This window comes from Ovis canadensis, chromosome 13, assembly GCF_042477335.2.
Source record: "Ovis canadensis isolate MfBH-ARS-UI-01 breed Bighorn chromosome 13, ARS-UI_OviCan_v2, whole genome shotgun sequence".
In the NCBI taxonomy this organism is placed as follows: domain Eukaryota; kingdom Metazoa; phylum Chordata; class Mammalia; order Artiodactyla; family Bovidae; genus Ovis; species Ovis canadensis.
Window position 1 is genome coordinate 39,639,050 of NC_091257.1, and position 26,210 is coordinate 39,665,259.

The 26,210-nt window shown below is 42.8% G+C and overlaps 1 protein-coding gene across 2 annotated transcripts in view; it reads left to right on the forward strand.

Annotated features, from left to right (window-relative positions):
• Positions 1–26,210, forward strand: part of KIAA1217 (KIAA1217 ortholog) — an 817,826-nt gene that overhangs the window by 357,163 nt on the left and 434,453 nt on the right. The gene's annotated exons all lie outside the window — the stretch shown is intronic.

Below are 26,210 nucleotides of genomic sequence, written 5' to 3' on the forward strand. Positions count from 1 at the left end.
CATAGTTCATCAGGCAATCTATCTATCAGATCTAGGCCCTTAAATCTATTTCTCACTTCCACTGTATAATCATAAGGGATTTGATTTAGGTCATACCTGAATGGTCTAGTGGTTTTCCCTACATTCTTCAATTATGTCTGAATTCGGCAATAAGGAGTTCATGATCTGAGCCACAGTCAGCTCCCGGTCTTGTTTTTGTTGACTGTATAGAGCTTCTCCATCTTTGGCTACAAAGAATATCATCAATCTGATTTCGGTGTTGACCATCTGGTGATGTCCATGTGTAGAGTCTTCTCTTGTGTTGTTGGAAGAGGGTGTTTGCTATGACCAGTGCATTTTCTTGGCAAAACTCTAATAGTCTTTGCCCTGCTTCATTCTGCATTCCAAGGCCAAATTTGCCTGTTACTCCAGGTGTTTCTTGACTTCCTACTTTTGCATTCCAGTCCCCTATAATGAAAAGGACATCTTTTTTGGGTGTTAGTTCTAAAAGGTCTTGTAGGTCTTCATAAAACCGTTCAACTTCAGTTTCTTCAGCGTTACTGGTTGGGGCATAGACTTGGATAACTGTGATATTGAATGGTTTGCCTTGGAGACGAACAGAGATCATTCTGTCGTTATTCTGTCATTTTTGAGATTGCATCCAAGTACTGCAGTTCGGACTCTTTTGTTGACCATGATGGCTACTCCATTTCTTCTGAGGGATTCCTGCCCGCAGTAGTAGATATAATGGTCACCTGAGTTAAATTCACCCATTCCAGTCCATTTTAGTTCGCTGATTCCTAGAATGTCGACGTTCACCCTTGCCATCTATACTCCAATAAAAAATAAATTTAAAAATTTATCTTTCAATAAAAAAAGAAATCCTTTCGGGAAAGGATATGACTTCCAGTCCTTTGCCACTAACAACCTACCGTATTTCAGGCACTCTCCACTGCTTCCTTTGCCCTAACTCACATTCTGGATTGAGTCAAAGAAGCCAGTGGTTGCCAGAGGTACCAAGGAGTCACCAGCAGTGTCTTTAGCACCTTTGAGCAGTATTCTCCGTCAGCCTCCCCAGCCCACCTCACAAATACACAGCCGTGTATAATCTGTTTTTAAATGTATTTGTTATATCACTTGAAGGCAAGTCCCCTGGCTGCCCTCGCTGTCCCCCTACACACACACACACACACACACACACACACACATACACACACACACACACATGAGTATTCATGTACACCTCGCACTGGGCAAGTGAGACTGTATGTGATGTGGTGTCTGGTGCTGGTTGTTAATGAAAGTGAAAGTGAAAGTCGCTGAGGTGTGTCTGACTCTTTGTGAGCCTGTGGACTATACAGTCCATGGAATTCTCCAGGCCAGAATACTGGAGTGGGTAGCCTTTTCTCTCTCCAGGGGATCTTCCCAACCCAGGGATTGAACCCAGGTCTCCCACATTGCAGGCCGATTCTTTACCAGCTGAGCTGCCAGGGAAGCCCAAGAATACTGGAGTGGGTAACCTATCCCTTCTCTAGGGGATCTTCCCGACCCAGGAATTGAACCAGGGTCTCCTGCATTGCAGGCGGATTCTTTTTCAACTGAGCTATCAGGGAAGTATGGTTGTTATTTGAACAAGGCTTTAAAAGGAGGAAATACTAAAAATAGGGTGGAAGTAACTCTGAAAAGGAGCCTTGACAAAGGGGGCTTTTTTCCAGAGCCAGTTTTGCCTTTGGCACTTGAGCAAATTAGGCATTCATTCCTCTTGCTTCTGACAGTATTTCTAATAGTATAGTCTCCCTCAGTTTTGGAGAGTACAGATACTCGTTCATTACCAGATTGACATTAGCCAGGATATTTTAATGTCAGCAAAGACATGTGAATGATTGTTTGCCTAATTATTTCTTGTATCTGCTTTAGAAGTTTCCATGTGTACAAGATTTCAAATAAGGAGTATGTCCAGATTGATTTTTTTTTTTTTTTTGGTTCTTGTAAGAATCCTGAATTTTATCAAGGATGCAGTTTAAGTGAACTTGGAATAAAGCTTTAGTTTCCTATTTTCTGGCTAATGTTCCTTAAATGTCATAACTTTGCTGTTTAATGAGGAATGTATCTTTTTCTGTAATAGATACGCCAAACATTAATGAAGGATAGAGAGGGAATGACTGAGAAATGCCATCTCAAGCTCAAAAATATCAAAGTTAGCAATAAAAATAGAAGTTGCTTATCACCGGGAGTGGGAGGGAGATAGTCACAGACACAGAAGCAGACGCAGCCTGGTCCTCGCTCCCGGTTCCCATGAGCCCCTCATGGGGTGACCTTGAGCCAGCAGTTCAACTGCCTCATGCCGTGTTTCCTTCCTCCGTTCCTCTGAGACTAATTGGCTAAATGACACTGAGGGTTCCAGCTGGTGCAGGGGTGTTGTAACACTGCTCCCATGACGTGGTCCTCGGTCACCCCACTGTCCTCTAAGGCAGCGGTCCCCAACCTCTCTGGCACCAGGGACCTGTTTCGTGGAAGACAGTTTTTCCACACACAGGGTAGGGAGTGATTTCAGGATGATTCAAGAGCTTTACATTTATTGTGCTCTTTATTTGTAGTATTATTACATCCGCTTCCCCTCAGATCACCAGGCATTAGATCCTGGAGGCTGGGGACCCCTTCTCTGAATAGGAGCATTCATCTAATATGGAGATTCATGCATGATATCTGTGGTCTCCAAACTCAGAAAATCTATTAATCCTTAAGTGAAACCCACACTGCAGGAAAAGTTTTAAAACCAACCATGACTAAGCGGTGGGGGTGGGAACGGGGATGGCGGTAGGGGTGGGGGGCAGAAAAAAAAGTCTGTCTGATCTAGTTGGAAGTATGAATCCCAGAAAAACTTTAAGAAAGGTAGTTTTATTACTTTGACAGATTGATAGTATGTGTGATCAGCTTAAATCCTGGCCTAATGGCAATTCTTTAAGAAACACTGAGACAATTTTTATATTAGAGGGATCTCTTTTTAATTTGTCTTCGTTGTATGCTTCTAAAGGTGCTTCTAAAGTGAAGATTTTTGAAAACCATAGTCCTGCATAATTTGAGGATTCTTCTAAGACTATATTTATGTCCCTCATTGTTTTACTCTTTATTTCAGTGTTAAATTTTACATACTTTCCAGATGAGTCTCATATTATTAACTAAAGGGATCCAAATATCAATATATGAAGTTTTATAGTGGTAGTTATCTTTTAGCCCAGGTTTTCTCTACACAGGCAGCGCTTGGCAAACATAATAAACATTTGGATAAATGAATTAGTGAATAAATGGGTGGCAAAAGGCCATAGATTTAAACTATACCTTTCAGTTGTCTTAACTTTATTCCATTCTGCGGAGATAGAATCCCCAATTCTGACCATCTGTTTAATGCCATCGGTATTAAATAGGCCATTTGTACAGTCTAGGCTTAGTTCAGGCTGCTATAAGAAAGCACCATAGACTGAACAACAGAAATTAATTTCTCACAGTTCTGGAGGGTGGAAGTTCTCAATCAGAGTACCAGCATGGTCAGGTTCTGGTGAGAACCTGCTTCCTGGTTCACAGATGGCCATCTTCTCACTCTGTTCTCACACAGTAGAAGAGGTGAGGGAGCTCTCTGGGATCTCTTTTATAAAGTAACCTTGTACAGATGTGAAAGTTGGACCCTAACGAAGATTGAGCACCGAAGAATGGATGCTTTTGAACTGCAGTGCTAGAGAAGACTCTTGAGAGTGCCTTGGACAGCAAGGAGATCAAATCAGTCAATCCTAAAGAAAATCAACCCTGACTATTCATTGGAAGGACTGATGCTGAAGCTGAAACTCCAATACTTTAGCCACCTCATTGGAAAAGACCCTGATGCTAGAAAAGATTGAGGGCAGGAGGAGAAAGGGGCGACAGAAGATGAGACGGTTGGATGGCATTGCCAACTCAATGGACATGAGTTTGAGCAAGCTCCGGGAGATGGTGAAGGACAGGGAAGCCTGCAGTATTGTAGGCCATGGGGTCACAAAGAGTCAGACATGACTGAGTGACTGAACAGCAACAAATCCTGTTCTTGGAGGCTCCAGCCACACGACCTAATCACCTCCCAAAGGTACCACCTCCTACAGTCATTACCTTGGGGATTAGGATTTCTTTTCTAAGAAAATTAATTCATTAATTTTTTTTTGGTTGCACTGGACCTTTGTCGCTGTGGACTTTGTCTAGCAGCATCGAGTGGCGGCTTCTCCCTAGTTGCACTGCACGGGCTTCTCAGTGTGGTGGCTTCTGTTATTGCAGAACATGGGCTCTAGGCCACTCCAGCTTCGATAGCTGCAGCATGTGGACTCAGAAGTTATGGCTCTTGGGCTCCGGAGCACAGGCTCAATAGTTGCAGTGCATGAGCTCAGATGCCCTGGGGCATGTGGGGTCTTCCCAGACCAAGGACAGACCCTGTATCCCCTGCATTGGCAGGCAGATTTTTAACCACTGGACCAGCAGGGAAGCCCAGGGATTAGGATTTCAACGTGTGCATTTGGGGGGACCTGAGCATTCAGTCTGTAGCAGCCATGAAGGAGAGCCTGTTATAGCCATGTGCTGTGAGCTTTGAATGTGTGATGTGTGCTCCATCACATCAGCCTTGCTCACAGTGACACATCCCAGCGTGCTTCACATTTACATGTTTAAGAGTAGGAGGGATTAGAAGGTGTGTGCACTTCCTGGCTGCGCAGGAGTTAGAAAGAGCATGTTGTGAGTTGTTCCCTCTTTGTGCCAGGAGTGGAGGTGCACAGTGGAGAAGTGGGGAGAGGGAACTGTGAGCATTCCGAGGGGAGGGTCTCTTTCTCTAACCCACACCAGATCCCCATCTCCCAGCATCAAGTGCTTGCTCTGGAGATTCTGGAGTGATTCAAAATCCAGCAACAACTTACAATCACAGAGCTACTTCCTAACATTCTTAGCTTTAGCTTTAATGGTGCTAAGTATTCTGGAAGGAATTTCTCAAACATATAAGCAAATGTATTTATAGTATGACAGGCTTGCAGTATGTAACAGTGCAGCTGAGAAAATCAAAACAACAACCGAAAGTCATTAAAACACTAGTCACCTGTGTAAATTATTTCTGGATTCGCAGCCCAAGTTGCCATCTGTAGCATTCTTCCCTAATTATATTAGACTTATGATTGTATCCAAGCCTCTTCCCAAAAAATCAGAGATTATGTTTCCTGACGTTAAACCCCTTGCTTTTTCAGGTACATTAAAATGAGATTACCGCAGCAAGTTCTTTTGTGCAGAACTATTCCCCAAAAGGTTTATTCATTCCTGTGAGTTGTGAAAGTATTAAATCTGATAGCAACGACCAACTCTGTTATTATCGGTCCTGGCTCACAAACTGCTCTGCTGCATATTAAGGTGAGCGGTATGCAGTTTGAATGATTGGCTGGAGTCATCCAAATGTTCCCTGAAGGTCTTCAATCCATCACTTCCTCCCCAGTCTGCCCAACAACTTGCACCATCATCATTCTGGATGATAGAATGCTCTCGTTCTTATTGGGTCTCATTCGTGTGGCACTATTTTCTTTTTAAGGGTGGACACAGAGGAGGAAAAAATACAGCCTGCTTTACTCATTAATGAGTCAGAGGAAGAGTCACCACCGCTTGGAATTATCAGGGGTCAATGTCTGAGTCTCTAACAAGGAAACTTGTTTATATTATCAAGAAGGCTGTCTAAGATGCCTAACTGTACAAAGTTAGGGGACTTTCCATGACCGTAACACCTGCCTACAAGTCCTGCACATACCCAGATCCTGTGATCTGGGGGCTGTTTGGTGATTGGGTGGTTACTTGTGACATTGAGCTCACACTTTGAGTATCATTTGAATATTTTGCAGAAAATAAGGCCAAACATACCTCTGGGGATAAATATTAACAATCAGTTGAATCTATAGCTTTTCTTCTTTTCCTTGGCACCTGCTCCATCACTGCTGGACAAGCAAAGGTGATGGACTGTGTCTTCCAGAAACATTCACTGGCTCTTAGAGAAGCATGGAAGCATGATGTAATCATGAGATAGTCTGGTAGGGGTCAAGGGTGAGGTTGGGCCATTTGAAAGGTCTGACATTGTCTTCTGCTGTCTCCTATGAAAGGTCAGACTGGGGCTTTGAAAGGCTGGTGGCTTTCCTGCTTTCCCAGTAAGATGGAGGGGGTAACACCTTCGAATCAAAAACTGGTCCCTCCCAACCTTTCAGCAGTCCTGCTCTCTCTTTCTCCCTACACCCTCCTCTTTCCCTTATCTTCAGCTTCTCCCTGTCTGCTTTCTCCTTTTCACCATCATTAAACATGGGCAAGTCTTTTTTATCTTTGCCAGGCCCTCCCTTCCGTAACCCCACGGCCACCTCCAACCACAGCCCTGTTCACTGTCTCTGTGTCAGCCAGAACTCTCTAGAGCCTTGCTTTTACTTACTGTAACCACTTCATCCCTTCTCTCTTCTTTGATTTATTTTATGAGTTTTAGAAAATTAAAAAATTTTATTTTTGGCTGCACTGGGTCTTCATTGCTGTGTGTGGGCTCTCTCTAGTTGCAGCGAGCAGAGCCTCTCTCGTTGCAGAGCACAGGCTGTAGGGCACTCTGGCTTCGGTAGCTGCAGTGTGCAGGTTCTAGAGCTCAGTCTCAGTAGTTGTGATGCACAGGCTTAGTTGCTCTGAGGCATGTGGGACCTCCCCAGACCAGGGATCAGACACGTGTCCCCTGCATTGGCAGGTGGATTCTTAACCACTAGACCATGAGGGAAGTCCCTCTCTCTTACTTCTTAACTCTCTCTAACCCTGTTGTGACCTTACTACCTCTGCAAAAGTCTTCATGATACTCATAATCATCAAGTTAAACATAGCTTTACCATAAAACTCAGCAATCACACACCCATGAAAAATACAAACTTATACTCGGGCCAAACCTGCTTGCAGATGTTTACAATGGTTCTATTCATAATCAACAAAAACTGAAAACTGCCAACATTTCCTTCAGCCTATGAATGGATAGACAATTTGCAACACGTGTATCTGCAAGATGGAATACTACTCAGCATTGTAAAGGAACAAGCTGCTGAGTCATGTAATAACATAAATGATTCTTAAATATGTGTTGCTGTATAGCAAGGCCAGGCTCAAAGGCACATAATGTGTGGTTCTATGTAATATTTTTTTCTTTAATATTATTTATTTATTGTTGACTGTACTGGGTCTCAGTTGCAGCACATGGGATTTTTGATCTTCATTGTGTCATGCGGGATCTTTAGTTGCAGCATATAAACTCTTAGGTTCAACACATGGGATCTAGTTCCCCGACCTGGGACTGAACCCAGGCCCCTTTCACTGAGAGCATGGAGTATTAGCCACTGGACCAGCAGAGAAGTAAGTCCCTCTGTGACATTTTCAAAGAGACAAAACTTTAGGAATGGAAAACAAATCAGTGGTTTTCAGGAGTGGCTGAGAAAGATTGAACTGCAAAGGGACAGCATGTAGAAATTTGGGGGCAAGGGAAAACTGCTGTCTGATGATTCGAGTGGTGAATATTTGATTCTCTGCGTTTGTCAAAACCCAGAGAGCCCTAGAGCACAGAGTAGATTCTACTGTACATTGTTTAAAATATCAGCTGGGTTAAAGGGGACCACCCCAAAGGGAATTCAAGCCAACAAATGAAAGAACAAATGACACTGACGACCACTGTGGCTCCGTGGGGGTCACTGCGCCGTGGCAGAGTGCATCCGACGCCTTGGCAGGCGCCCTGCCCTTCGCCGTCTGGGTGCCGCATCTTCCTGCAGTACGGTCCCCCTGCTGGATCGGCTTCTCCTTCTGGGCCTCCTTTGCGAGCTTCTTGTCATCTCCTCAGTCTTTTCACGTGGCTGTTCCTTGAGCCTCAGGATGAGGCCACTCTTTTCTCACCCTACAATCTCTTCCTGAACAGCTTCATCCACCCCCGCGGTCTCAATCACCAAATAGGCCCATGAATTCCTCACACTGGGATCTCTCTTCTGAGCTCCAGATGGACAGATACTGTTAATACTACCTACTAGATATATCTGCTTTGGACTAAACTATCCCAGACTCTGCTTGGCACCTAAGCTTTCCCACAGCTCACACCTGCTTCTTCTCCCAGGTCCCCAGTTCGTTCAAGACTAAGAACTCGGTTTCCCTCCTTCACGTCCCCGTCTCTCTCTTCCTTCTCCCTCACTTCTGATCCCTATGTCTCATTCTCTCTTTCTTTCTAAAGTAATTTTTATTGGAGTATAGTTGCTTTTGGAGAAGGGAATGGCCACCTACTCCAGTAGTCTTGCCTGGAGAATTCCATGGACAGAAGAACCTGGTGGGCCACAGTTAATGGGATCGCAAAGAGTCGGACACGACTGAGCGACCAACACATACATAGTTGCTTTACGATGTTGTGTTAATTTCTGCTGTAAGGCAAAATGAATCAGTTATACATGTACATATATCCTTCTCTTTTGGATTTTCCTTCCCACTTAGGTCACCACAAGACACTGAGTAGAGTTCCCTGAGATATACAGTAGTTTCTCATTAGTTTTCTATTTTATATATAGTATCCATAGTGTTGGAGAAGGGAGTGGCTACCCACTCCAGTATTCTTGCCTGGAAACCCCATGAACAGAGGAGCCTGGTAGGCTATAGTCCATGGGATCAGAAACAGTCAGACTCAACTGAGCAACTAACACTTTACTTTAAAAAAAGTTTTTACCCATAGTGTATCTGTGTCAATCCCAATCTCCCAATTCCTTCCCCTTGCCAACACACCCAGGCGCGTCAGAGCGTTCTCTCTTGAATCCATGTGTTTTTCGTTTCCACTGGTGGCCGTGGCACCAAACTGGTCCAACCCCCACCCCCAGCCCCAACCCCATCTATTGTCTCCACTACCACCCCCTGATTTGGTCACCCCGCAGCATCTTCTTCAAACCTTCTCCACTTTGTAGTTGTGATCTTTTAAAAACACAATAAATTGTTACATTCTTCGGCTTCAAACCCGCCTGCGGTTTCCCATTGCTTTTATAATAAAGCTCGAATTCCTCAACCCATCCTCCAGCCACTGTATGGCCCGGCCCCCAGTGAACTTTGGCCTTTCTCCCTCAAGGCGCTGCCCCAAAATCCCTGCCTCCAGTCATGCCAGCCAGCCTTCTTCCCACAGATGCGTCATACTCTTTCCTGAGTCGGGCCCTTTGCGTGTACTCCTCCTCTCCACCTGCCCTCAGCTTAAATGTCTCTTCTGGGGAAGACTCCTATCACCCCGGAGACTCACTTGGCTCCCCTCATTACGTGCTTTCACGGTTTCTGTCTGAGCATTTATCTTAAATATCAACCTCCATTCTCTAAAAGACAGGAAAGAAATGGGTTTGGCCTGTTGGTTCTCTAGAGCTAAGGATCATGTGGAAGTCACTGCAGCTACCCAACAGATACCCGCTGAAAGGAAATAAAAATTAAGTTAGTGAGTTTAGTAATGTACCCTGTACAGGAAGAGGCGAGCTGCCCAACACATCCGTGCCTGCAAGGAAAAGTCGAGAGTGTCATGTGCTCTCAATTTGGTCATTCTGTGCAGGAGTGATTGGGGAAAAGTAAAACACTACTTGGCTTCCCTGGTGGCTCAGACTGTAAAGAATCCACCTGCAGTGCAGGAGACCCGGGTTCAATTCCTGAGTGAGGAAGATCTCCTGGAGGAGGGAATGAGCTACCCACCCCAGTATTCTTGCTTGGAGAGTTCCATGGACAGAGCAGTCTGGCGGATTGCAAAGAGTCAGACACAACTGAGCGACTAACACACACACCACAGAACCTTATCTCAGACTTCCCTGGTGGCTCAGTGGTAAAGAATCCGCCTGTCAATGCAGGAACCGCGGGTTCGATCCCTGGGTCGGAAAGATCCCCTGTGAGGAGGAAATGGCAACCCACTCCAGTATTCTTGCCTGGAGAATCCCAGGGACAGAGGAGCTTGGACACGAGTTAGTGACTGAACAACAACCACAAAACATGATGATGCCCACGTGATAGGTGGAGCATGGGGTCATAAGGGCCTGGATTAGCATGATGAAAATACAAATGGAGAGAAAAACAGTATAGGATTTGATGACTCATTGTGTTCGGAAGTGAGAATGGAAAACATAGACTCAGAAATTAGGCTCTGCTGATTTTTTTTTTAATAATAAGACATTAAGAAAAGAAAACAAAGTTTCAGGGGACGTTAATGATGTCAGGTCACTAAATTGGCCGGGGGTTGATGCGGGTTACAAAGAAGAATTCCAAGTGGCCTAAAAAACAGAAGTCAGATTTCAAAGACAGTCTGCATGCCTTCTCCAAATCAGGACCATCTGCAGGGAAAGCTGGAGTGGCATCGTTGTTTATGCAGGCCATTTTCTCCCCAGGTGGTCCCCTTTTTTTGGGGGGGGGGGGGCGGGGAGGGGGGTTGGAGGATTCTGGGAGGCCAGACCGCATTCTGTACAAAGCCACGGCCAGGCAGCTTTGAGATGTGCCTGCGTTCTCTTCCAGGGAGACTGCCTGGGACTGGAAGCCGCAGTCCCCGTAATGCAGGGCATCCTACCCTCCCTTCCTCTTACCTTCCACCAGCCCGTGGAGAGCTGACATAGAGGAGAGGCCAGAGAGCTCCAGATGATAACGCAGCAACCTGTGAGCCTGTGGACTGTAGACCTGGTACATCATGGTTTTCCAAGGCAAAGGCAGAGGAGTAGCTCTCACCATGGCACGTGGGAGTCTGTGGAAATAGGGGAGCACAGGGGGCTCTTGGAGGGGTGGGACTGGAGAAGAGAGTGCAGAGATCTGGCTCAGTGTAGGCGCTGAGACCTGACCCAAGTGTGGGAGGATGGAACTGTTTTGCCTAAGGGTAAAGGGGAGGATATAGGAGGTTTTAGGCTACACAGCCCAGAGCAAAGGGGACTCCCTGGTGACTCAGAAGGTAAAGAATCTGCTTGCGGGAGACCTGAGTTCAATCCCTGGGTCAGGAAGATCCCCTGGAAAAGGGGATGGCAACCCACTCCAGTATTCTGGCCTGGAGAATCCCATGGACAGAGGAACCTGGTGGGCTATAGTCCATGTGGTCGAAAAGAGTCGGACATAACTGAGTGACTAACATTTTTACACTTTACGGCCCAGAGAAAGGAGATGTCTGAAATACCAAACTGAGGCTTGCAAAAACCCAACAGGGAGGGAGCCAGAACCACTCAGTCAAGGCTCTGAAGGGCTTGCTTTTGGCTGGGGAGTGGAGAAGGTTTTGCCCAGCCCTATCCACAAAGACCAGAGGTCCAAGTTAAGGGCTCACACACTCTAGTGAAGCAAAATCCATGCCAGTCACCTCCTGGCAGCTCTGGAACCAGCAGGATTTCTCTGAGCTCTGTAGGGAGATGGGAAGTGGGTTTAAGCTGGGCTCCATAGTGTCACTCTGTGTTAAGATTTCCGACTGTTTTTGTAGTTTTCATCTGTGAGAGAGAGAGAGAGAGAGAGAGTGTGTGTGTGTGTGTGTGAGTGAAAGAGAGACAGACAGACAGACAGATAAGGTCACTGAGAGAGAGAGAACACTTCCATTTGAATTTGCCAGTGTCTGTCTTGGCAGGGGTTCAAGACTACACTCATTTTATTGATTTAATTTAAAATATATATATATATATATATATTTTTTTTTTATTAGGATGCACCAGGTTTTAGTTGTGGCACGTGAGATCTTTAGTTGTGGCATGTGGGATCTAGTTCCCTGAGCAGGGATTGAACCTGGGCCTCTTGCATTGGGAGTATGGAGTCTTAGCCACTGGACCAGGGAAGTCCTTACATCTACTTCAGTCCAGCCACACACTGTTAAAACAAACAGTAAGAAAAGCTTTAAAGCTCCCTCTCTGGTTCCGCTCGCGAATCCTACTTTTGTATGGGCAAATCATTTTCCAGCTCTTAGAAGGCAGAAAGGAAGGCCCTTTTATTGTTTGCTACAAAGGTCGTCGAGTTTCCTAGTTCTCCCCTGGGGAGGTTATTCCCCCCTGCAACACTGCCAAGCTTTCCCTGCCTGAAAAGAAAGCCTTGATTTGATTTACTTGTGTTTTGCTTGCCTGCCAATAATATCCTACCTGATCAGAGGGTGTTGGTAAGCTATTCATGACCCATTAGGACAGTCCTCCTCTTTAGTTGGCCTCCTGTTCTCGCTGGCTCTCCCTCAAGCAATCTCTCTGCAAGATCCCTGTGTCTTATTTCAGTGGTCTCCAGATCTTTGAGGGTTTTTTCATCACTCCTCCAGGAAAGAAGGGTGTGAGGCAGCTGTTAGGATAGTTATGTTGGTAACGAGCTCCAGTCGTTACTCTACTTGGCCAGCAACTTGTGAGCACACCAGGATGCACAGCTGTTTCACGGACTAAGAATAAAAGGTGTCTTTGCAGATGACAGCCTTGTGGATGTCTGTTCTAGAGTTCTCCAGAGAGAACTCTCTGTAATGCCTGATGTCTGGGAAGCAACAGCAGTACATTCAGAATCTGGAGAGATTTGCCCTCCCCCAAATAACTGCATGTTCCATACTTTGGGCCCAAACATTATTAAAAAATAAAAAAAAAAAAGGATGACAACAAAATAAACATAACTGAAAGCTATCAGATTATACCGTACTCTTTCTCAAGTCTATCCACTGATCCTCAGCTTCTACTGTAACCAGGGTGCATTTTCACTGTTACATAAGACTAGCACTTAATACGTAAAGTGAATGTGGCTTTTAGCAAGACTGTCATTTAGATTGTGTCCTGGACCAGTTTAGAGAGTTGCCTTAAAGGCAAGAAATACAGTAACTCTTCACTTTCCAAATGATTCTGAAAGGATATCAATTCTTATAATGAAGGATGTATTTCTAGTAGGATGCAATTTGCATTATAAATCACCTGAATTATCCCAGATATTTTGCTTCTCCATTTTCTTCCTTTTAGTTTTAGGAAAATTGTTTTGTTGACATTTTTCTTATAAAATAGGTTAGGAAAAAAAGATCTAAGAAAACACATGCAAAGAATATGTCCAAGGGACCTAAGCAGGATGTTCAGTAATAGGAACTTCTTGGTCATTTTGCTGGAAAAGGTAGCCCAGTTAACAAGCATTTTTTTTTTAGTTTTTTATTTTTTTAATTTTAAAATCTTTAATTCTTATATTCGTTCCCAAACATGAACCCCCCTCCCACCTCCCTCCCCATAACATCTCTGTGGGTCATCCCCATGCACCAGCCCCAAGCATGCTGTATCCTGCGTCAGACATAGACTGGCGATTCAATTCTTACATGATCGTATACATGTTAGAATGCCATTCTCCCAAATCATCCTACCCTCTCCCTCTTCCTCTGAGTCCAAAAGTCCGTTATACACAGCTGTGTCTTTTTTCCTGTCTTGCATACAGGGTCGTTATTGCCATCTTTCTAAATTCCATATATATGTGTTAGTATACTTAACAAGCATTTTTAAAAAGTCTTTATGATTTTTCTTTTTCTTAAATAAAAAGCTCCACATATGACTATTGTTCAAAAGAACTAAAACAACAAATGGCAGTTTGCTCACTCAAACCACAATAACAGTCAAGGTCAAAATATGGTCACAGCTTGGGGAAAGCAGCACCCCTTGTGTTAACAGCAGATATTCCTGCAGGAACCCAGCAGATAAGACATCTCGGAGATGTTAGCAGAGGACACAGTATTGGCACGAGATCCATGGGCTTTTTTCTCAAATGGGTGTTAGTGGAGCTTTGTAATATGCCTATAAATTATTCATGAAATCCCCTAACAAGTTTAAATACTATTTTTAAAAAAGTTTCATTAAAACTAGTTTTTAAGTTTTTAATAGTTAATGGCAACCGCCCAGGGCATCCATTCTTATGGAAATGGTGACTGCACTGGAGAATGCTAAATCTAGGATTCGAATGTGATTTGAAAACGTTTGCAATTTTTATTGATTCCTGTTTTGGTTACATAATATTGTTGCTATGCCTGGGAGCTGATTCTCAGTTAAATTGAAAGGCTAGAGTCATCAAGGTTTTCTGCAACAGTTCGGTGATCCAAATATCCGATGTATGTACTAGATTGAATCATTAGGTCATTTTACCTATAAAAATGACGGTTGCATAGTGTTTAGCCTAACATTTTTCACTTGGAAATCTGTCATAATGTGCTTTTTTCCTTCCAGTTTTACTGAGATATAATTGATGCACAGCTCTGTAAGTTTGACGTGTACAGCATAATGATTTAACTTAGATACATCATGAGATGGTTATCATAATAAGTTTAGTGAACATGCATCATCCCATATAGGTACAAAAGAAAAGAAAAAGAAAAAACAATTTTCCTTGTGATAGAAACTCTTAGGATTTACTGCCTTAGCAATTTTCATATATAGTATATAGCAGTGTTAATTATATTAATCATGTTATAAATTATAACCCTAATACTTATTTATAACTGGAAATTTGTACCTATTGATCATCTTCATTAAATTCCCCCTCCCCCCACCTATGGTAACCACAAATCTGATCTCTTTTTCTGTGACTGTGTTTGTTTTTTGAAGTATAATTGATCTACAACAATAGTAGTTCCCGGTACACAACATAGTGACTGGATATTTCTATACATTTCAAAATGATCACCACAATAAGGCTAGTTACCATCTGTCACCATAAAAAGACATTATACTGTTATTAACTGTATTCCCCATACTGTACCTTTCATCACCATGACTCGTTCATTTTGTGACCGGAAGGTTAGACCTCCTTATTTCCCTCACCTATTTTACTCTTTCCCCTGCACCCCTCTCTTCGGGCAACCACCTGCTTGTTCTCAGTATCTATTATTCTGTTTCTGTTTAGTTTTGTTTGTTCATTTGTTGTTTAGATTCAACCTAACAGTGAAATCTTATGGTGTTTGTCTTTTCCTGTCTGACTTATTTCACTTGGGCTTCCCTTGTGGCTCAGCTGGTAAAGAAGCTACCTACAATGTGGGAGACCTGGGTTTGATCCCTGGGTTGGGAAGATCTCCTGGAGAAGGGACAGGCTACCCACTCCAGTATTCTGGCCTAAAGAATTCCGTGGACTGTACAGTCCATGGGGTTGCAAAGAGTCAGACACGACTGAGTGACTTTCACTTTGACTTTATTTCACTTAGCATAAAAACCTCCTAAGTCCATCCATGTTGCTGTAAGGCAGGAGCACATTCCCTTTTTAGGGCTGAATAATATTCCACTATATATATATATATATATATATATAGTTATATATCTGACATCTTATTTATCCATTCATGTATCAGTGAGCTTCATATTTGAGTTATTGTGAATAACGCTGCAATGAACATAGAGATGTGTGTATATTTTCAAATTAGTATTTTTGTTTTCTGTGGAAAAATACCCAGAAGTGGAACTGTTGGATATAACTGTAGTCCAGACAATGAGATTGAAGTGGTCTGTTGTACAGGACTTCAGAAAAATGTCTTCAAAGAGAGGGGCCAATAATGTGCAACAATTTGGGAATAAGTCAGACAGAAAAGGACAAATACTATATGTTTTCACTTATATGTAGAATCTAAAAAGCAAAAAAAAAAAAAGAGAGAGAAGAAAAATATAACAAATATAGCAAAGAAAAACAGACTCACAGATATAGAAAACAAACCAGTGCTTACCAGAAGGAAGAGGAATGGGAGAGGGGCAAAATAGATGAAGGAAATTAAGAGTTTCATACAAACTACCAGTTATAAAATAAATAAGTTACAGGGATACAGCACAATGAACATAGTCAATATTTTATAATAACTTTGTATGATGTGTGATCTATAAAACTATCAATTCACTAAGTTGAACATCTGAGACTAATATAATATAGAGGTCAACTATAACTCAAATTAAAAAGTAATAATTAATTTATTAATTAAAAGAGGACACACAAACATCTTCCATTTCTCCAGGCTCCATCCCAGAATGCAGATTTAGTGGATGGTACTCCAGTGGCCGTTTTGTTCCATGAGGTTACTTGGAGTCTGAAAACCAGCTCTTGGATTCTAAATTATAAAGATAAAAGAGAACTGGGTCCCAGAGTATGCATCTCTCCCATTCAAGCCCTGAAATGCCTATGAGTTGACTTCTTTTACATGACAGAATAAAACCCCTGTGTGTTTCCTCTTAAATTACAAGGACAGGGAAATCTCACCTTCAGCTGAATAATAAGCCAGTCTCATAAGCCAATCTCATTGAATATTCCAGCTTGTCTTGCCTTTCTGTTATTAAAATTCTGTGCCAGACGAACAACAAAATACATCTCAATGTGCTCTGACCAGTTCACATGTTTTTCTGCCTAAATACACAGGATAGAACCAAATCCTCATACAAAGTCCCCATCAACCATTTCATCACCTGTATAAATATATACAGTATATCTTGAAATGTTTTGCCACACCAAATCTCCTAGCAATCAAATCTCTTTCCTTTTAAAAGACTCTTGTTTTCATACAAGGGATGAAGAATATTACTTAGTGTTCCAAAGGGTTAGGATAGTTCTGGCAAGTTGCTGGCTGTAATATCATTGATAAGTTATTTTCTCTTGGTCATGAAACTAATAAAGTGAAAGAGGAAAAATATAAATGAAAAATTAGTGGTTTAACAGCATTTCTCTATGACATGGTAGGTGATGCAATGGAGTTGTCTGCACAAAAGCAGGTCTGGGGGCGCACCAAGGAGGGTGTTCAAAGCCCCTGGCAGGCATCTCATGTCAGAGCAGGATAGAAGGGGGAGGAGAAAGATGCTGTCCGAATTAGCAGCCAGGAAGGTTCTGGAAGCCTAGAGGTGTCAGATCTGACCCCCGGTCCTACAGCAGGCTATTTTAATTTATTTGTTAGTTGTGAGGAACTGTGTAACCATAGGGATTGTCTATAACAGAAGGAAATCATACATCTTTAGAAAAATACTGAGCTTGATTGAGGCAAGGACAGAAATTATAAAATTACCTCAGTGCCAAAATTATTTAGGTGGCAAAAATCAGATAAAGCCCTCTAATAACCATGTTATTAACTAGAATTCAATGACTGAAGGGTTCTTAAGCTTAAAAAGACATCGTAGGTTGGAGTGTAAATAAGAGGTGAAAGAAAAGAAAAAAAAAATGTGGTGCTTCAAGTTTTAAAAGATGTTAACACAATACATCTTAGAATTTACTGCCCAGAAAGCCTAGCTTAAATCCACTGTGAAAGAGTTCAACAAACATTAAGAGAAAAGAACCCTTTAAGCCAACTAAAGGTTAAAAAAAAATGAGAAATCATGTTTTTTTTTACTAACTCAATTGCTTTTTTATGGAAAGATAAAATAAATGGGCAAAGAGAATGCAATAGACAGAATATATTTGAACTTTCAAAAAGAAGTTATTGACATTTACTAATTTGTCCTGGATAAGTCAACTTAAATTGCCAAGATCTAAACATGTCCCCTAGGTTAAAAAGTAGATAGAAATCCAGGTAACATCTACCAATGAATGATGGGGGAGATTTGAAAAAGGAAAGAGCTCACAACATTGGCTATAGCTTTATTTTTTACTATATTCATCACTCTTTTCCTTAAACATCAGAGAAATGGCTTTGTTGAATAGCAGAAAGTAACACAGTATTATAAAACAATTAAACTCCAATTTAAAAATATAGTAAATGGAATAAAGAAAAAGAGATCAGAGAAACAGAATCAGCACTATGAATAAAACAAAGTAAATAAATAAAACACAAATGTCTCTACGGATGTTTAAGTTATGTAATGTCACAATGGAAAGAAAGGTACCAACTCTTTTGCCTGCCTTTCCAGTTGCCTTTTTAATTTTTCATTGTGACAACTGCTTTGTGTAGCTAGTTGAGTTCATTAACTTTTCAGTTGAACTGCAGTCTTTATTTTGAAACACACATGAGTTCACTGGGTATAGTACTGAGCAGTATTTACATTGATCCACAGCTTTCTGGTCTCTGGATTCCCATTTTCTGTCAATAATTCTCTATGTGCTGAGGAAACCAGCCAAAAAGCAAATAGATGGAAATTGGGTGATGGAGTGGAAAGTAAGCTAAAGGGGATCTGAAATGAACAGAACTCCAAATGGATGTTCAGGGGTAGATGAAGAATGTTGAAAAGGAGAGGGGGAAAGGCTTAAAAGTTAAAGGATGAATGGAATGCTTGTTCCAGGAATAAAGAGAAAATGATAAAAGATCAAGCAATGATAAGAGAGTTTAGAGCAATAGAAGGTTTGCTTTAAGAATGATTTGGAATTGGGGGTAATTGAAATAAAAAGTCCATTTGATTGTAGCTGACAACTCATGTGTTTTTTCAGTCATCATTTTTTCCATGCCCATCAAGTACATTTGACTGTGGTTGAGAACAGAACTTTCAGATAGTCTTACAGTCTTGAGTTTTTACTAGAGAATTGTGGTTTATTATTTTCCGTCTCAAAACTGGTAAATCAATTAATCTCTGTCTTCATATGAAGATGGACTAGTTGTGGATTTGTATCCATCATAGGAAAGTCAACCATCAGCACAGATTTTCAGAGTTCTCCTTTCTTCACATGTAAAGTAGGATAATCAGTGATTTTATTAATTGCCCTCAGGGAACAAAAAAAAAAAAAAACGGGGAGATTCATTTTCCAAAAGAGTTTGTGTTCATTATTAATGATTGCTATGATTGGGCAATAAAAACATGCAAATTTAAGTTTGACATCAGTGAAATGAAAGTATGTAATTATGCGTCTGGAGAAGAAAAATACATATAGATTGGGGCATATTTATGTAAAGTCCTGACCAATAGCTTTTTTCCTGTCTTCCTGTGGCTCCACCTAAAGCAAATAGATTATAAACCTTTGTTGAAAAAGTATTATGAGAAATCATTCAAAATAAATGTGAAATGTTACCTACCAAATGGCAAAATGGCATAGGTTTTAAGTGCCTATTACACCAGTAATGTTTCTGCATTTTAAATTTGAATTTTAAATTATTGGGGGACAAATAGGTTAGAACAGTGCAATGTTTAGTTTCCTCAAAGTGCATACCAAAACATATTTTCAAATTTTTTTCAGATGTATTTTTAATACTTTTATCTTTATGCATTATTTAAACTTAAATATTCAGATTTTTGTAGCTACAATGGGCATTATATTAACATTTTTAGTGACACATTAATGTATGCCAAGAATGATTGTATTGTAGTTTGTTTATACCGGTAGTTATTTTTGATGTTAGCTATTTGGTGCAGAATACAGTTCTTACATGTTATGGGAACATAAACTTTATTGCTGTCTCATTACCATGCAGAGGCCAAATATGAGCAAAAGAATAGCATCCTATACTAATCTTCCAAATATTGGTTATGGGTAACTCAAGTGATTGTATCATAGTTTAATTAATGGAATAAGAAGGGAATAAATAGCTTCAGTGCTGCCTGATAAATGTAATTCTTTCATGCCAAGATGTGTACAGTGGAAAACAATAAAGGCGTGCTGATGGAATAGCTTTTAGTCTAGTTCAGTAATGCAATCTTCTCTGCTGTGCCCTTTTAAAAAAAAAAAATCTCCATCCTAAGGCAATATTTTGTAGTGTCATTTTAGGTATTCATTTTGGGGGAAAATACTTGCTTCCTCAACTTTAGAGAATTAGATCTCATTGAAGTAGGGAAACAAAACATCTAAAATAGCTTAAATTGTTTTTTGATTTGGAAATGCAAAATGTCATCACACTGTTCATGGGTGAGGTGACATTAGTTTCAATGACTGTGCCTAACATTTTTCTCTTCTGCACATATGTTACCCAAAGGTGGGGGTCCAGCTGCTCACTGCTCAAAAAGCCAATAAAGAGGTCAGGTTGGTGAAAAGGAAAGTTTGTTACATTTTGGATGCTGCAACTGCTGTAAAAGGGGCGGGGGAGGAAAAACAGCTGTCCAAAAGCCTCCCACAGACCAGTGGGGAACAGATTTTATAGACAGACAGAGGGGGCTACATGCAAAACAGCACAGTCAGCTCTGACAGTCATCTTGAGTTGGTCTTCAGTGGTCTGCCTAGGGTCGTCTTGGCTGTTTTAGGTACAGTTAATCTTCAGTTCCACAGTCAGTTTCCATTTCTTTGAGGCCAGTTCTTGGAACTGTGGCAGCTTATGTCATGAGTACAATCTACTCATCATATAGTTAACTTCATCCACCTGGTGGGGGTTTCAGTATCTACAAACCAGCTCATGGGATATGACTCAGAATATTATTCATAGCCCTGAGAAGGAACTGAAGGTCCTTGACTATGCTTATTGGTGGTGGTAGTTTAGTTGCTAAGTCATGTCCAACTCTTGTGACCCCATGGACTGTAGCCTGCCAGGCTCCTCTGTCTGTGGGATTTCCCAGGCAAGAATACTGGAATGGGTTGCCCTTTCCTTCTCCAGCTCTTCCCGACCCAAAGAGCGAACCCAAGTCTCCCGTGTTGGAAGCAGTCTCCTGCACTGCAGGCGTATTCTTTACTGACTGAGCCACCAGAGGAGCCCGTCGTCCTTAATGAGTACCTTTTTATTAGCTGGTCTCCTTTGACTGTTTTCCTTTGTTTCCACGTGTTGTCATGTCTCTGATTAAACTTATCATTTGGCTAACAGTTTTCCACAGACAAAAAGCAGGCTGAGGATGTGGGAGGCAAGGACCACAGGAGCCCTGCTCTGTTTCACAAACACTGGTATTTTGCTGATGGTTCTGCAAAAATTTCCCCCATGCAGAACAAAGTTGAAGGGGTACATTTGCAGAGAAAAAAATTCAGACAAGGGACATGATAGTTCTGAGGGTTTCTTTGGGGTCAGTTGTGGACATTTCCCTGTAACGTTAAGATTTTCTGACAATAAATGCATTGGAAGGAAGCAAGGTATTACTATGTAAGCAGAGTAGGTACCTCTTCTGTGAGTGGTAGGATATGTCTGAAGGCAAAACAAACTATATATCTTTCCCTTCCTGCCACACCAGTGTGCTCACCTGTGAGTCTTTCTTACCTCATGTGTCTGTAGCTGTTTGGTTCAGTTGGCCAGGAACAGTCATGAGGGCAAGATGGTTGACTCCTGTGCAGTGATCCCCTTATTTTGTTCCTTAGGCTGCAATCTGAACCCTGGTGGAGTGAGTCGATTACAGACCCCACAAAACACACGTTCTCCCAGAACCTCAGAATGTGACCTTGCTTGGAAATAGGTCATCCCAGTGAGACTATAGACAGGTATGCTTCCAGGTCCCCCAGAGGGAATCAGCAGTCTGCTGCTGCTGCTAAGTCACTTCAGTCGTGTCCAACTCTGTGCGACCCCATAGACGGCAGCCCACCAGGCTCCCCCGTCCCCGGGATTCTCCAGGCAAGAATACTGGAGTGGGCTGCCATTTCCTTCTCCAATGTATGAAAGTGAAAAGTGAAAGTGAAGTCGCTCAGTCGTGTCCGACTCTTAGTGACCCCATGGACTGCAGCCCTACCAATCAGGAAGAAAATGCATCTTCACAATTAAGGGGCTTCCCTGGTAGCTCAGCTGGTAAAGAATCCGCCTGCAATGCAGGAGACCTTGGTTTGATTCCTGGGTTGGGAAGATCCCCTGGAAAAGGGATAGGCTACCCACTCCAGTATTCTGGCCTGGAGAATTCCATGGACTGTATAGTCCATGGGGTCACAAAGAGTTGGACACGATTGAGCGACTTTCACTCACAAATAAAGGGATGTGTCCACATCCATCCCTACCAAACAGCAACTCAGGTTCTCTGCCTGAGAAACAGCACTAGGGTCTTCCCTAGTGCTGGGAACTAAGATCTCACATGCTGCAGGGCAACTAAGCTTTCATGCCACAACAAAGCCCAAACAAAGCCGTTTCTTCTTTCTAAAGAAAGAAAGAAAAAGAAAGAAATGGCACATCCAGAACATGGACTCTCAGTGTAATCACTAAATTCAACCACCTCAACAGTGCAAAGTCTGATAAAATATTGAGAAAGCCTTTTCAGAAGCCAGGCTTTTCCTCCAAGTGTGTCCTTCATGAGAGATGTGCACGACGGAAGATAATGGAATCCACTCTATTTTAAACAGACAAGGAATTTTGCTCAGAAAATCGTTAGAGGGCCAGAGGATCAGGACCAAAGCTTGGCCTCAAAAAATGGTTCCTGCAACTTAGAGGGGCGGTATGGTGTGGGAGGTGAGAGGGAGGTTCAAGAGGGAGGGGATACCTGTATACCTATGGCTGATTTATGTTGATGTATGGCAGAAACCAGCACAGTGTGGCAAAGCAGTTATCCTCCAATTAAAAATAAATAAAATTTTGAAACTGGATTCTGAAATAAGCCCCTGTAGAAGACCTGGCCTCCCTCAGTCACAACGAGAAAGATGAGGACCCCGGAACTGCTATCCCAGTCAGTAACTCCTGGACTGTGGCCCCAGGGGGAAGCTTCCAGACTGCTGTAGCCTGTCACCACACCTAGAGCTCTGGGAACACAGAGTCCCGGCTCCCTCCAGAATGGAAGAAGCTGACCCCAGAACTGTTGGTGGGACCGGCTACGTGATTTGTATGGCTCAGTGCAAAATGCAAATGCAGGCCCCTAGTTCAGAATTATCAAGAGTCAAGACAGCGACCAAGTTAGACCAAGTAAGGGACCATCTAGACGTGGGTCTGTGTGACAGCTGCAGTCACAGCGCTGGCCCCAGCTGTCGCCATACTGGCCTGCTAATCACACCTGCAGAGCGGATGCATCCTGGACAGTTGCTCGTCCTCTCTTACATCGGGACCAAATCCACATCTGTGAGAGCGTGGAAGCCCACAGAACCCTGCCTGCAAGAGCATCTGAGCAAAGTGTCCTTTCCAGTGATGCGGGCTTTTCTCTGAAGCAACACTCTAGAAGGAGCTAGGAAAGATTCTGAGAGCACTCTGCTTATCTGACCAAATGTGCAAACTCCGGAAGCAAAAATGCCTTTTGCAGAGCAGTGTCTTCACCCTATGTTATTTTGAGGCCGCCCTGCCCTGTTATAGCTTTTCACTCACAACGCCTGACACACAGCTGACAGAATGACACACGTTGGGTCCTGGGAGGTGCCAGGGTGACGAAGGAAGATGAGGTTCCTGCTCACTCCCAAGTGGGTGGAAATGAAGAGTTAACACCTGAACAACCAAATGAGATGATTTTTTCAGGTGGCCATTTCTGGGGGCAGAGTTGCCATATTCCAAAATACACCTCAAAGCCATCCTCTTCCCTTGAAAACTGCCACTGGTACCATTTTATCCCAGCCAACACCATCTCTCAGCTGATCTCACTTTCACTCTTAACTCCCTCCAGTCCCTCCACCACAGCAGGGTTAGGGAAATCCTTTTGAAAACATAAATCAATTGTAGACATTCCCCTGCTTCAATCCTCCCCGTAGTTTTTGGCCTGCCCTTGGAAAAAGTCCAAACCTCCTTATCATCCCTACAAGACCACACACCATCTGATCATTGCCTGTTTCTAACTCACCCCTACTGGGCCACTATGCTGCCCTGGTGTCTTTTTTGGGGGACAAGCCAAGTTCCTTCTGACCTCTGTCTTTGAACTTACAGCTCTTATAGTTACCTGGACCCCACAATCCTTCTCAGCTTCTGGCATTCGGCTAACACCTCACCTTCTCAGAAAGATTATCTCAGGACCACCCTACCTAGGACAGAGTCCCCACCCGCCTCACCGTTACTCTGAAGCCTGTGCTTCTCCCTAAACACGTCACAATCTGAAATTATCCTGTTTATATGCTCTGGGCTTCCCTTTCCTCTCCATGAAGCCGGAGACTCTGCCTCTCTGATTCCGTCCTTCACCCCAAACTCAGCGCAGTGTCTGTCACTTAGTTACAGCTCCAGAAATATTTGTTACTGGGCTGACTTACTGACAGATGGATGAGGGAAAAAAAAATAGCTACATTCACAGGGTCTACAAAGGTGGATCTGTGTTCCTTATTTAGGGAGAGGGCACTATGCCTAAAACCTGAGCAAGAGGACTTCCCTGGTGGTCCAGTGGCCAAGACTCCACACTCCCAACGCAGGGCACCTGGGTTCAGTCCCTCGTCAGAGGACTAGATCCCATGTGCTACAACTAAGACCTGGACAGCCAAGTAAATATATATATAAACAAAACAAAACCTGAGCAAAATTTGGGATCACTGGAGGGTTTGGGAAAAGTGAAGCAGAGTTCAGAGTGACAGGCAATAATCAAATCATGCAAGTCAGCTGTTCTGGAAAAAATGCAGACTGGCTTCAGGGTGAAAAGGCCAGGCTGACAACTGTCCAATAGCACAGATGACCTCACACTAGTTTACGGGTTGTGTTGAGGTTATTCTCTTCCTGTTCACAAGGTGAGCATTCTCACAGTAAAATCACTTGCTCCCTGGGAACGGAAGCCCTGTCCTTCTCTGGTGACTCCGGGTGGCCTCAGTAGCACCAGAATAGTTCCCTGCTTCTTATCCAAGCTCCCCAAACATATGGGTACTAAGTGCTGAAACAGCTCAGCTACTGTCCTTGAGGATTTTCCTCTCAGGTGGATTTCCCAGCTTCCTGCCCAGCCCCAGATCAGGGCAGACAACTCTGGATTCCTTGGGGCTGAGGAGGTTCCGGATGCAGGTTCCCATTTTAACACTGGTAAAGTCCATACTGGGACAACTGAGTCACCCTTCCACCAGGCCACAGCAAAGAAGGTATCCAACATCCTCATTTTCCTCAAGGTCTTAGTCCTGACAGCTTGCTCCAGCCACTTCCTGTCGCACATCCTGACTTGTGATTAATCTTCATTATCCCCCACCCCCAACTTATGGCTTTATGGTGCTTCTCAAAGCCCTGCTCCTCTGGCTTCCCTTCTTGATGACGTCCGGATTCTGCCTCTGACTCTGTCATCCTACACCCCCGTATATGGTCTGATCTATTTTGTTCCCCAGAAGCACGGGGTTCCATGTCTACCCCAGACCCCTGAGAAACCCTCCTGCCACATCTACTCTGGGAGGAGTGGGAGAACATTTAAGGACACTCCTTAATTACAATTATAATGATACCTCTGACTACACAACTCAGGAAAAAAAAAGCCTAAATATTCATAGTTATCTAGTGCAGGGGTCCCCAACCTCTGGGATTAATGCCTGATGATCTGAGCTGGAGCCGATGTAATAATAATAGAAATAAAGTGCACAATAAATGTAATGGTCTTGAATCATCCTGAAACCATTTTCCCACTGTCAGTGGAAAAACCGTCTTCAACAAAACCAGTCTCTGGTGCCTAAAAGGTTAGGGACCACCGAAGGTTAGAGACCCTTTATCATAAGGAAGATGGATCTTCAAATGTTTTGTGTAAAGGGCCAGACATTAATCTTTTAGGTTTTGTGGACTGCATGGTCTCTGTCATAACTACTGAGCTCTGCCACTGTAGCAGGGAAGTAGCCATAGACTGTATGGGAACAAATGTTCCAATAAAACTTTATTTATAAACACTGGCAGAGGGCCTGATTCAGCCCCTGAGCCCTAGTTTGTGGATCCCTTACATAGAATATACTTCCAGATAATTTTAAAAATTTCTCTCTTAAGTCCACAAAGATTTTCTTTGTCCCAACACACAGATAGCCCATAGCTTTACCTACAACTTACACACCTCATTCTGTCTTCCCAGCTTCACCTGCTTTAATCATTCATGCTGGCACTCAGCCAGTCTTGTGGAAACATTTGCTTCCACAAAATAAGTTCTTCCGCAAACATGTTGACACAGAAAGATCATGTGGAACTTATTTTTAGAGAAGGTTTAACACCAGTTTGTAACATAAAAGCTGGATATGGAGTTCGAGTGAATAATTAGGATAATTGAGATTAATACCTAGTTGATGCTTTGTCAAAGGAACTGCTAGATTAATAGGATAAAACTCCTCTGATGGCCACTAGTGACCTCACTGTCACCCGCAAATAGTGGTTTTAGAGGGCAGTTTTGAAATATTCGCTGTTTCTGGTTTTGTTTTTCAAACTAAAGAGTATTAATCTGTGGGGTGAATAGGCAGGGCTCTGTAATGATGAGTGGCTTACTAGACTGCTACATTCATCAAATGTGCAATTTAATATTCCTGAACCCACCGGGTATCTTCAGAACTTACTCTGAGATGTGCTGTCCTTAGAAGTATACTTTCTTTTTTTAATTGAAATATAGTTGAATTACAATGTATTAATTACTGTTGCACAGCAAAGTGAC